Here is a 12,484-nt window from a genome sequence, read left to right on the forward strand (position 1 = left end):
CGCTGGTCTACGTGCCCACGTGTCCAGGTGACAGAATGTCTTCATTATCGTACCTGATAGTAAGTTTTGAAATCAGAAACTGTGAATCCTCTCATTTTGTTCATGTGTTGTTTGCGTTTTGGTTCTTGGGTCTCTTGCATTCCTGCATTTCCATATGAACCTGAGGGCCAGTATGCCAATTTCTGCAAAGATAGTGCTGGAACTTAGCTTTCTTGGAGTTCTTAGTCTTCGTCTTCCATAATAGGGCACCGCGAGGGGGATGGGTGCTCAGAACTCACTGAGGAACGTGATGTCAGCAATTCACGGGAGGTAGGAGGGAAGCAGGGGAGAAATCGGAGGTTTATGGAGGAAAGTTACGTAAGGGTGACAGTTACTTTAGTAACTACTGGTCAGTGTGGGGCTTGAAGTTTTTATTCCTGCAATCTCTTGTTGATCTTATAATCCTCTGTTCGTCAAGCTACACCTCGGCCCTGAGACACCGGAGAAATAGGAAAAGAATCTAAAATAACGTGGCAATAAAAAGGAACAGAAACAGATCCACAAAACCAGAAGGCTGAGTCTCAAAACCTCGCCGCGTGTAAGACGCCAGATGCGGGAGAGCGCTCGCGACTCCGCAGCGTCCGAGGGCAGGCCCAGCCCCTCCCCTGCTCTGGCCCGCGACCCTAAGAGGCTGCCTGTGGGGACTTCGTGGGGTCGAGGGAGCGTTTTGTTCTTGTGCTGAGTGGTTCTTGCAAAAGCGTTAAAATTCTCCAGACCAAGCACTTGAGATTTGTGCACTTCGCTGTGCATAAATCTCACTCTTAAAAATAGTAACCAAATTAATAGGTTAAGTCTTGACTTTGGGGTCTCCAAACACCAGGGAATTGGCGTAAACACTAGACGTGGGGCAGCCGGACGTGTGCACAGTCACAGACAAAACGGACGTGAGGACGCCTGAGCAAGGCCCACCAGGAGGCGATGTCTGGACANGCCCGCACTGTGCAAGATACACACGCACATGAACCTCAGGAAGAGGGACTTCGGTCGCACACAGCGCCTGGGCTCTGAGGAGTGGGAAGGCAGCCTCTGCCCGGGGCACCGGCGGTGAGCGGTCGGGTCCTCAACAGCCAATGGCACCCAAGCGAGGCGGGTGTGACGGCGCTATGTTCTTCACTCTCTCCAGGTACTCGCTGGTTTGCGGGGAGAACGAGCTGAGACGAGGTGGAAACGGGGGTGTCCTGCAAGGCCCCCCTCGGGTGGGGCCTGGGGTCAGGGCACGCCTGCCTTGGCCTCGGGCCTCGCCCGTCTCAGCCCTCTGCTCACAAGAGAAGTGGGGAATCAGGAGGCCGGGAGGCCGCGAGCCTCGCCTCTCGAGGGGTCCTCCCCTGGGGAGAGGGACCGGCTGCCGCCCGGAGCATTCGCTCACACCCACGTGTCCACGCAGCATCTGTTGACCCAGTGACACCCGGATGGGCCGTCAGAACCAGTGTCGAGGCCACCTCCGTGCAGGGGCACCAGAGGCCACTGTCTGTGCCCCCGCGGCCTGCAGGCTGCCCGAGGGTCCCCAGCAACCGCGATGGCCAGCACCACCTCCCGCTGCAGAGTGTGCACCAGGAGGGTGCTGAGCACCTACTGAATGCAGGTGCTGAAGTGCCACCCAGCCTGCCAGTATCGCCATTCACCATAGTGCATGAGAAATAACATGCAAATTATGATGAATATATAATTGGTAGAATTTTGGCAAAACAAACCTCCTGCTACCCACTGAGTCACTGGAGACAAGGAAGAAGGGACTGGGGTTTTGCCGTGGGCAATACTGGTTACTGTCACACGTGACCCAAAAGGTGCAAAAGAAGGTGACGTTCTGAGGCACGTGGACACAATCATTGGATTTCTCTTTTCACTGAAAAGCCTACTTTCAACAAAGGAATACAATTAATACCAAAAATTCTAGTTTATTTCCTTTTTTCTTCCTTTTTTTTTTTTTAAGAGAGAGAGCATGAGCACGAGCAGGGGAAGGGTGGAGAGAGAGGGGGAGAAAGAATCCTAAGCAGGCTCCACACTGTCAGTGTAGAGCCCGACAAGGGGCTCGAACCCACAAACCAGGAGATCATGACTTGAGCTGAAATCAAGAGTCGGACGCTCAACCGACTGAGCCATGGGAGGCGCCTCCGGTCTATTTCTTACCGCCACAAGCTAAAGACCTAACATAATGACCCGAGTCATTACTAATTCTGTTTCTGTGCTTTAGGAAAGTTCACAGCGTTTGCTCAAGTCACTGTCGACATTTCTTCTCAAAGGAGCCCAGTCTTGCTGCTCGGGTGACCCTGGAAGATGGTCCCTGCGCTTTCCGGTGGGGAAAGCGGCCACTGGATGTGAAGTCCTCACTCCCAAGAGACCGAAGCAGTGCCCTGACCCTGGGGCCTTGGGGAATCAGGGCCCAAGCGTGATACTGGCTGGGATGGGTTTTCATGCTATACAGGTAGAGACAGAGACCAGAATATGGATACGCACGGACGTGCGTGTGCTTAACTGTGTGCATGAGCTGCGTTTTCGGTAAATGTTGACGTGTTACAAGGCATTTCCTTCCTGTGCCTTCATGCGTGCATGAATACAAACTAAAAGCCCCGCGCTCACCAAAAGTCTCAAAGAATTGGGGCGCCTGGGTGGGTCAGTCGGTTAAGCGTCCGACTCTCGCTTAGGTCATGATCTCGCGGTTCGTGGGTTCAAGCCCCGCGTCGGGCTCTGTGCTGACTGCCAGCTCGGAGCCTGGAGCCTATTTCAGTCTGTGACTCCCTCTCTCTCTGACCCTCCCCTGCTCATGCTGTCTCTCTCTCTCTCTCTCTCCTAGAAATAAATACAAAATTTAAAAAAAAAGTCTCAAAGAATTATCTGATGCGATTAAAAGGAACAAGGGAAGAATAGGTGTAGCACCTGCCGTCCTCGTGAGTTATTGGCCTCGGAAACGTCTCTAAGCCGTCCCATCAGTGATGTCCCTTATTTACCCGTAAGGCACTTGGCATCTGGTAAACGGCTGTCTATGGCAGTTTGGCGGGAACAATAATAACACATTATAAATCAATGAAAATGAAGTTTCGCTGTGATAATCCGATATAGATTTGCTAACATTTGTATGAAATTCAATTCTGTTTGACTGCATCAGCATATGCTTTATTTCTTCCAGCACTATTGATTTTGAAGGCTCTTATCCATATGTCTAAACGATTTCTATCACGTCTTCGTCTTTCTGCTCAGAAATAACCTGGGTAAACTGCAGCCGGTTACCCCACTTCCCACCGCTTCTCCTCCTTGCTCATCCTGGGCGAAGGCTCAGCCCTGCATCCTGAGTGGAAAGAAATGTCTTTTTAAGAAAGTCTCTCTCTCTCTCTCTCGTTCACCGACAGTTAATGCTGAGCTGTAACTGTGATGTGGCTGTTTCCATTTTTACTATTTATTGTTGTCATTGCTGTCATCATTGTCACTGTCACCGTTTTCTGGGAGCATCTGTCTGTCACGAAGGGTCAGATTTTCGAACGGCACTTTCAATGATCCTGGAGCGCACAGCTACGTATCAATCTCCTTCTCGGAAGGAACTGTGTGCTGTGCGTCCCCGGGAGGGCCTGGGGGTGGTGGCAACGCCAGGTTTCTCCAGAGTCCAGAAGGGAAGGAAAGCGGGGCAGGAACCTTCTATCCGCATAGCACGCCGAGCCTTCAAAACTCCTCTGGAAACATCGCTCATCTGACATGAGCCACTTTGCAATGACAGAGCTGGGTTCCCCGCCCCCTCGGTGGACAAGAGCGCCACCCCCCGGCCGGATCTGGACCCACCCCGACCCGCAGTGCCGGGGGGCTTCCTCTCCCCGCGAGCAGACTGCTTTCCGTCAATACCACCTAATGTGGTGGAGCATGTGGGGGAGAGAGAAGATAATATATTCACTTAATGAGCCTTTTCTACTTTAAAATGAAATTGATTTCTAAATAAGTGCATGGAGGACTTAGCCCGCCATATGGCCTTGGCACGTGTCTGCGTCTTCAATGTTTTAAGGTCACACGGTGATTACTCGCCCCACGGTGGCACTTTTCACTCATACTTAACCCGCCGTGTTTTATAAAGCGACCTGTCTACTGTAAATAAAGCAATTTATTTCAGCTGTGAAATACCTTCTACGACAACGACGACACCCCCGCATCACACAGGCTACGGCAAGCCCCCCGAGCACCAGAGGTGGAAGGACCATCCTGTGTCCTCGATTCCCACACGCACCGCAGATGCGCGTATCACGGGACACTGTGCACCTCGGGTCACCCTAGAAGGGAGCTCTCCCTCCTCTGAGGCCAGCCCACCCCCACGGGAGGCAGGTGCCCGGTCCCCTCCAGTGGGGTGCTGGGCAGCAGGAATGGTGGTCTCCACGACCTTCTCCGGCACCCTCGCTTCCTTTCTCCTCCGCGACCCCTCATATTTGAATCCGTGATCTCACCCCAAAACACAGACCGAATACAATTGTTGAAAGTCAGCCCTCGCTCTCCTTGCCTCTGCAGGGGAGGGAAAGGGCCGGAAACTCGGCGGCTCAGTGGGGCCACGGGGAAGGGGCCTTGAGAGGCGGCCGGCCCACGCAGCTGCAGCAGCACCAGGGTGACCCCCGCAGATGCTGCCCTGTCTCCGGGGACAGAATCCACGGGCACCCTTGTGACTTTTTCAGGGTTAAATAACCCATCTCAGCTGGGCTGCTGGGTTGCAGGAGTCTGTGAGCAATGTCTTCTGGGACGGCATTCGACGCGAACGCATGAGCTGGGTTTTCTGAAAAGTGACCTAATGCCCCGCGGACGGCTCTAGCTGCGTGGCGGGGGTCGGAGCCGCTGTCACACAAACTAAGGGTGATTTAAAACAGAGAGATTGGGGCGCCCGGGTGGCTCAGTCGGTTAAGCGTCCGACTTTCGCTCGGGTCATGATCTCGCGGTTCGTGGGTTCGAGCCCCGCGTCGGGCTCTGTGCTGACATCTTGGAGCCTGGAGCCTGTTTCAGAGTCTGTGACTCCCTCTCTCTCTGACCCTCCCCTGCTCACGCTGTCTCTCTCTCTCTCCTAGAAATAACTAAAACATTTAAAATAAATAAATAAATAAATAAAACAATAAAACTGAGAGACATCTGCGGGGTGTGTGCACATCTTAGAGAAATGCCTTCTCGGTCCTGCCTTCAAAGCCTCCGCTGTGACTCCACTCCCCGCTCCGCGCAAACGGTCTGTGTCCCCGTCACTCTCTTCCAGGACGCAGAACCGTGGTGGCCTCGCACGCTGCCGTCCTCACTGGCCACCTTGAACGGGGGTGACTCCGGGGGGAGGCCGGGCTTGTCCCCAGCCTGCCCTGCGCGTGTGCACCCTCCGCCTGCCCCGCCTCTCCCCTGGGTCCCTTCGCGTCTGACAAGCCTGGCAGACGCCCCCCCTTGCTCCTCTAGGGTTCCGAGGCCGTTTCCTGAGGAATCCACTAGCCCGTCTTCACGTCGGGGCCGCCCCGTCCTCCCGGAGCCACGCTTTTGCTCTCGGCAGGAAGGAAAACCAGGAGCACGTGCGCCGATAGCCTGGGGCTGGCGAGGGCGGCCCTCGGGCTCTAGGGGCCTCTGACAGCCGTAGCAGGGCGCCAGAGTGCAGAACCCCAGCCGGCCCCGCCTCGGCCCTGCCTGCGCCCCGCCAGCACCCGTGTCCGTGGCGCAGTCCCCGGCGGTGCAGGGAGAAGGCCTGGGGTGAGCGCCCCTTTCCACTCGGCAAGTCAGACACACGTAGCTACGGGATGTGGAGCAATAAACACCAGGCAGCCGGACCCGGGGGATTCTGCTCCTCCTTCCGTTTTTCCCGTTTCCACCACAATACAGATCAGAGCACGAAAATGACCTGCTTTAGCCTCTACATTGTGTCAAATTTCATTCTACTCACCAGAGCCTGGAGATTGGATCTCAGGGTATCCGGAGAGAAGGATTCAGGTCCCTGTGCCATCACCCAGTCCCCTGCATGGATCAGATCTGCCTCCCAGGGCTGCAGCGACAGTGAGTCCACATCCGGGGCAGTGTCTACACCCGGGATGGTGTCCACACCCGGGAACAGTGTCCATGCCTGGGGACAGTGTCTACACCCGGGGACAGTGTCTACATCCGGGATGGTGTCTACACCCGGGGACATTGTCCACACCCGGGGAACAGTGTCTACACCCGCAATGGTATCTACACCCGGGGACAATGTCCACATGCGGGATGGTGTCTACACCCAGGGTGTTGGCTATACCCGGGGACAGTGACTACACCTGGGGACAGTGTCCATGCCTGGGGACAGTGTCCACACTCGGGATGGTGTCCACACCCAGGACGTCCACAGTGGGGGATGGGCTTACATGTGCAGGGATGTTATGTGGAGCCTGCGTGTTTTGTTGTTACTTCCTGTGTGTTCATGTCTTAGTTTCAGAACAAACATCCAGAGACATAGCCCCAACTCTGCTGCTCTATAGCGCGGTTCACCGAGAGGCGGTGTGGACCACCGAGTGGCGGTGTGGACCACCGAGTGGCGGTGAGGACCACCGAGAGGCGGTGTGGACCACCGAGAGGCGGTGTGGACCACCGAGAGACGGTGTGGATCACNAGTTCACCGAGAGGCGGTGTGGACCACCGAGAGGCGGTGTGGACCACCGAGAGACGGTGTGGATCACCGAGAGGCAGTGTGGACCACCGAGAGGTGGTGCGGTCACTGAGAGGGTGTCCGTGGCCCGGCGGGGTCCCGGTTGCCGGGGCCGCCCACTCGGACGCTGTCCTCAGCCTCTGCCCTTTCTGGGCTTCTCACGTGCGCGTCCTCCCTCCGCTGCCTCGTGTGCGTGTCCATCCCTCGCAGCCGGCGCCCCCGTCCTGACTCACCCCGTTGATTGCTTCCAGCAGCCTGACGCCCTGGACATCATCTGAAGCGCGGACGACAGGGTGCAATAAGGGGGAGAGTAGCAGCCGTCTGCGGAAAGTTCTTCATTCACTCGCGCCCTAACTCTCTGTCTTCTTATCCCACAAAGAAAATAAAAAAATCAATACCCCCTCACAGGGCTTGATACAAGTGCCGGGCGAGTGCGGCAGGCGTGCTGCATGTAGTAAATTAAAGTGATCAAAACTTCCCAGCCGCTCTGCCCGCACCCCCCGTGCACTAACCGCCCTGTCTGCCGCGTGTCCGTCAACCGGCAGCTTTGTTTCATCCGTGCCTCTGATTGCCCGGGAATGAACACGTCCCCGCCTGGGTGTGGGAGCCTGGACGTCCGCCACGGCCGTGTGCAGGGGAATGGGCTGCGGGCCCAGCCCGTGATGCCCCTGCCCCGGCGCAGCCGTGGGTGGTCAGGGAGCACGTGAGTGTGGGCTCCCAGTGCGTGGGCCGGGACCGGGCGAGCCTGGCCGGCAGAATCCGGGCGCGGGGTGCGGGGCACAGGCTCACCCACTGCCTGGCTCCGCCCTCGCCAGCCAGGACCCCCGGGGCGTCAGGGAGCACGCCATCTTGTCTGCAAATCAGCGCCAATAAATTCTGTCCCGTAGTGTCAGCAGGACGACAGCGCAGAGCGTGGGCCTTGTGCGGTGGACACGGTAGACACGGGCCCACGCCAGGTGGGTTGTCTTCCCCTTCGTGCGCACACACACGCGCACACGCATGCATGCACCCTAAGAACTGAACCATATATGCTTTCCCCTCACAACTTTCTGCCTCGTACACAGACAAACGTCCAGCGCACACACTCCTAAGTCACCAAACTATGAAAAGTCAGGATTCCTTAGCAGCTCTTTACGTACAATTTGCTGGCGTGGAAATAAGCATTTCCTCCAAGTCTGGAGTGCAATTCATGTTAACTGGACTGGAGTGCAAGCCCGTGCCTGTAAGACACGGCCTGTGCACACCGCCCACCGTGATGGCCTGTTCTCATCGAAACCGGGAGCTTGTGGGGTCGCGGGCGTCTGGCTGACTCAGAAAGGCACCAAGAGCTCCCATCAACCTTCAGAGAAATGAGGGAGGACGCAGGGCGCCATCCACAGGGCCAGGCTGGCCGCCGGGTGGTGCAAGAGCATGGGGGCCGATCGTCAGGGCAAATCCCGGCCCTGGATGAGCGTGCCCCCAAGCCCCATCAGAGGTAAGAGCCCTGAACGCACATGTCCCCCACCCCGCAGCAGGACGCTGGCTCCTCTTCCCCCTCCACCGTGTTATCTGAGGCCGACTCCCCAGCCCCCAGAGCCTACATCTGCAATGCGGGCAGCTTCCAGGCCTTCAACACCCCAAATTTCCCATCTCGGGCCACGGCCCCCAACCCCGCCTCACACGACCTTTGCAGCAGAAGCCACTCCTGCCCTGAAGTCTGACGGGCTCAGATCACGCGAGGAGCACCGCCCCCTCCGGCACTGAGAGCGCGGCCAGACAGCGAGCTTGTCCACCATCTCGGCCGCCTGCGACCCCCTTTCTCACCTGTCCTTACAGACACATCAGAGGCCGGAGGCCAGGCTGCCTAGTTGCTTCTTTGCCACGTTAATGCCACCGGACGGGGATCGTGGGCCAGACCCGGCTGCCTCCAGGTCCCTGTCTGGTTCTCCCGCGGGCTACGTGCTCGTCTACATAAAGTGAGTCGTCTACACTCATGCACGTCAGGACCCAGGGGGAAGGCCTCCAGGTCCAGAAGCCCAGCGTCTGCGAGACTTCCTACCGCGGTCATGGCCAAGGCTGAGCCGTTTCTGATGGGATCCCGCTCGGCTGGCCAGATGCTCTCCCGCCAAGGCTCTCAGCCTCCCCTCCGACCGGACAGCTGGGCCCCGGCCGGGGGTGCCTCCCCAGGTGGGAACCCGGCCCGAGGCTTTTCCTCACGAAGATTCTTACAGCCACTGATTAGAAGTGGATTCATACTTGGGACTCCCGACAACCGTAATCTTGTTGTCTAACGTCTAAATCCGGGAAGGGTTTTATATTTCGGAAAATTGTCCGACTTAACACGTGCCGTGTTGCAGAGATGAACGCGGGCTATGGGGCCACGGCGGTTAGCGGCTCCTAGGGCTAACATGGCTCATCACGTCCACTCCTCCCGCCTCGCCCACTCTCGGTCCGTGGGCGGACCGAGGACAGGGAGGAAGCACTGAAAACCACCTACGCCCCCTGCCGCCACCACAGGGCCCCACGCGGAGCCGGCACAACACCCCCAGGGGGGTCAGCGGCAGCTGCCACCCGGGTCCCAACCTCCTGCCACGAAACTGGACTTGGACACAAGATGTTCTCTGTCTCCCCTGGGGCAAAACAAAGACAAAGAAAAGAGAAGTCGCCTGTGTCACTGTGTGTGTCACCGAGCTTTTGTCCCAAGACGTGTTTAGTTGTGAGCTTGGACGCGGCCACCAAGAGACTGTAATTTAAATAATTCGATTCATTGAGTGTTTATTTAGCGCCTACTACAGAAGCCCGTGCTGGGCGTGGGAGTCAGGCCGGGGGCCTGAGGGCACACATTTCCTAAAGGGTGACTTTTCTGTTGCAGGAGAGGAAGGGTCTCATGGTAGAGCTGCCAGCCCTCTGGCAGCCCCAGTAAGTGGGCCCCCGGGGACAGCGCCCTGTCCAGGTGCATGTGGCACTGACGCGTCCTGCACACCTTTGACCTCACAGGTATTAATGAGTTATTTTGATAGTGATGTCGTAAGCCCCTCACAATGCAGATTTGAAACTTAACGCTAAAAAGGCTGTTTTATTTTTAAATGTCACGGATGAGATTGCTGGATTTACTTCAGAGATGAGTATGTTTCCTTTGCTTTACATTTGTAAAGATGGACTCACTTGAAGCATATGAATTTCATTTGATTTGATTGTTGCAAAAAAAAGAAGTCATTCTGTCCCCCCCATGGGTGGAGCCCCACAGGCCCCGACGGCAAACCACGCCCTTCTTCGGGCGCTGAGCGGCTCAGGAGCAGGTGAAATCCTCTGAGACGAGACAACATTTGGTCTGTAACTAAAACATACCTGCAGGGAGTTTTCTCCAGTTTAAAGCTCTGACAGAGAATCTGTATTCACACCAGCCGCTCAAGTCGACCTCGCCTGTGGGACTTGTCTAAGCAGGCGATGTTTTTGAATCTTCTGTCTGCTCGTGGGGGCAGGAAATGAGTTACGGGGCCACGTGACACCAGGAGAGAAGTGGTGTGTGTGGCCAGCCCCGAGACGCTGGCCCTCTGGGTGTGGAGACGAGACTTGGCGTGGGAAGCGCCATGGAAGACGAGACAGCCGATAGTCAGCTCTGAACCACGACCTTCGAGAAGGATCCCTCCCTCTGCTCCGAATAAACCACGCGGGGGCACCTGGGTGGCCCAGCCGCTGAGCGTCTGACTCCATTTCAGCTCAGGTCATGATCTCATGGTTTGTGAGTTTGAGCCCAAGTCAGGCTCTGTGCTGACAGCATGGAGCTTACTTAGGATTCTCTTCTCTCTCTCTCTCTCTCTCTCTGTCTCTCTCTCTCTGTCTCTCTCCTCCTGCCCCTCCCTCCCCCACAGGCACATACCGAGTTCTCTTTCTCTCTTTCAAGATAAACAGATAAACATTAAAAAAATAAAACATTGTGACACACCCAAAACATCTAGATGAAAACTTTAAATGTTTCAGGGTATTCTCACTCTCATCTTTAACAGACTTCAGATTACCTTTTGTGATGTCATTATGTACGCTGCACGTGACCGTCCCTCGGGCTGTATTTGTGCAGGGACATGGAGGCACCTGCCTGCACACACATCCATTCAGTCATCGTTTTACTGCAGCAAATCTACTGATATACAAACAGCTATGTTTATCTGACTATTTTCTGAAGATAAAGTCCTGGAGGTGGAATTATTAGGTCACAGTGTGAATGTTGTTAGCTTTGGATACGGTATGGTTCTAATGAGTGAAAAAACAACCATTTCTCTAATTCCTCAATACCTGGCTTTTTTTTCTATTGACTATGAAGCCTGACTTCTGAGCTACTCCCCTGGCGACCCTGGCCTGAGCTACTCACCCTGGTTTGGCCGGTCTCCACTTTAGAAGTTTCCACCAGTTCTTTGGCAGAAACCTGAGGACTGAAGCTGCTGGCTGTACCCGGATCCACAATTTCCCCCGTGAAGCCCTGCCCTGAGATGACAATCCCATCAACGTTTACTCTCAGAAAGTTTAATTTGCTGTCAGTACTCATGGCCGTCGACCACAACATAGGACTCCTTAGTTCCCAAAGCAAAGGCCAATTATCAGAGACAACCTGGAAACTCCAAATTGTCCTGTGTCCCCAAGGCCACAGGAACCGCTGGACGCCTGTCCCTGCACCTGTTTGTGGAGTCCGTGCCTCGGCGCGAACCCAGGGTTTGGGGAAACCTTACCAGCTGATGAGCTTGGGCATATTCTCAACCTCGGGAGCCTCCATTTTGCCAAAATCCTCAACCTGCAGCTTCATGCATAGAATCTGTGCTTGGGTGTGACAGAGACTCCGTCATGGTAACTCCCCGGGGACCCTACCGAACGGCCCCTGGTGCCCCTTCTGTTCTCCAACATGGGGCCCAGGTGACATGGACACTGTAGACACCTCCACGCATCGATCACTTCGGCTAGACCCAGATTCAACGAGGACCCACACGTAGCTACGAGGTACAGAATCCAGCCCCGAACACGGAGTGCGGCGTCTTTAGGACGTCAGGAGGAGAGGTGACCAGAGGCTGCTCTCCTCTCAGGGGCCATCAGCATTGCCCACACGGGCGAAACTTCCACTGACTTTGGATCTGCTGCGTCGACAGGTCGGCTGAGAAATATTCAGCTAAAGGTTACGCATCACTCTCCCTGGGAGGGGCGAAGAGATACCAAATGGGAAGATAAACAGGAAGACAGAGAAAGGAGACCCCGCGAGCGAACTGATTTAGAAGAAACATGTAAGAAGCCCCGCTGGCCCCTCTCTGAAGGGCAAGCTACCACCTTCGTAGACTCTCTTCCTAAGAGACCTCAGAAACACCTTCTGGCTTCCCTCCTTGTCACGTGTGCATTGCATGAACCGCTAGATCTAGGAACACTTCTTTTTTTTTAAATGTTTTATTTATTTCTAGGAGAGAGAGAGACAGCGTGAGCAGGGGAGGGTCAGAGAGAGAGGGAGTCACAGACTGAAACAGGCTCCAGGCTCTGAGCTGTCAGCACAGAGCCCGACGCGGGGCTCGAACCCACAAACCGCGAGATCGTGACCTAAGCGAAAGTCGGACGCTTAACCGACTAAGCCACCCAGGCGCCCCTCTAGGAACACTTCTTGCTGGTTAGGAAGCCCGGTAAGCCTGAAGAGTCGGGGCGCCAAGCGAACAGTCACGTCCTCGGGAAAGGGCTCGTAGGCTGGGGGTGCAGATAAAAGCCACAGGAGGCGGGAAGGGCAGTGCGTAAGGGGGTCGGTGGTGGACGGAGGAAGCATGTGGTAAGCAGAGCACCGGAACGGACCGTCCGCTTGGGAAAGGGGCACACCCGGCATCTGCACCACGTAAGTAGGAGTTA

Source organism: Crocuta crocuta, unplaced genomic scaffold (assembly GCF_008692635.1).
Source record: "Crocuta crocuta isolate KB4526 unplaced genomic scaffold, BGI_CrCroc_1.0 scaffold101, whole genome shotgun sequence".
NCBI lineage: Eukaryota > Metazoa > Chordata > Mammalia > Carnivora > Hyaenidae > Crocuta > Crocuta crocuta.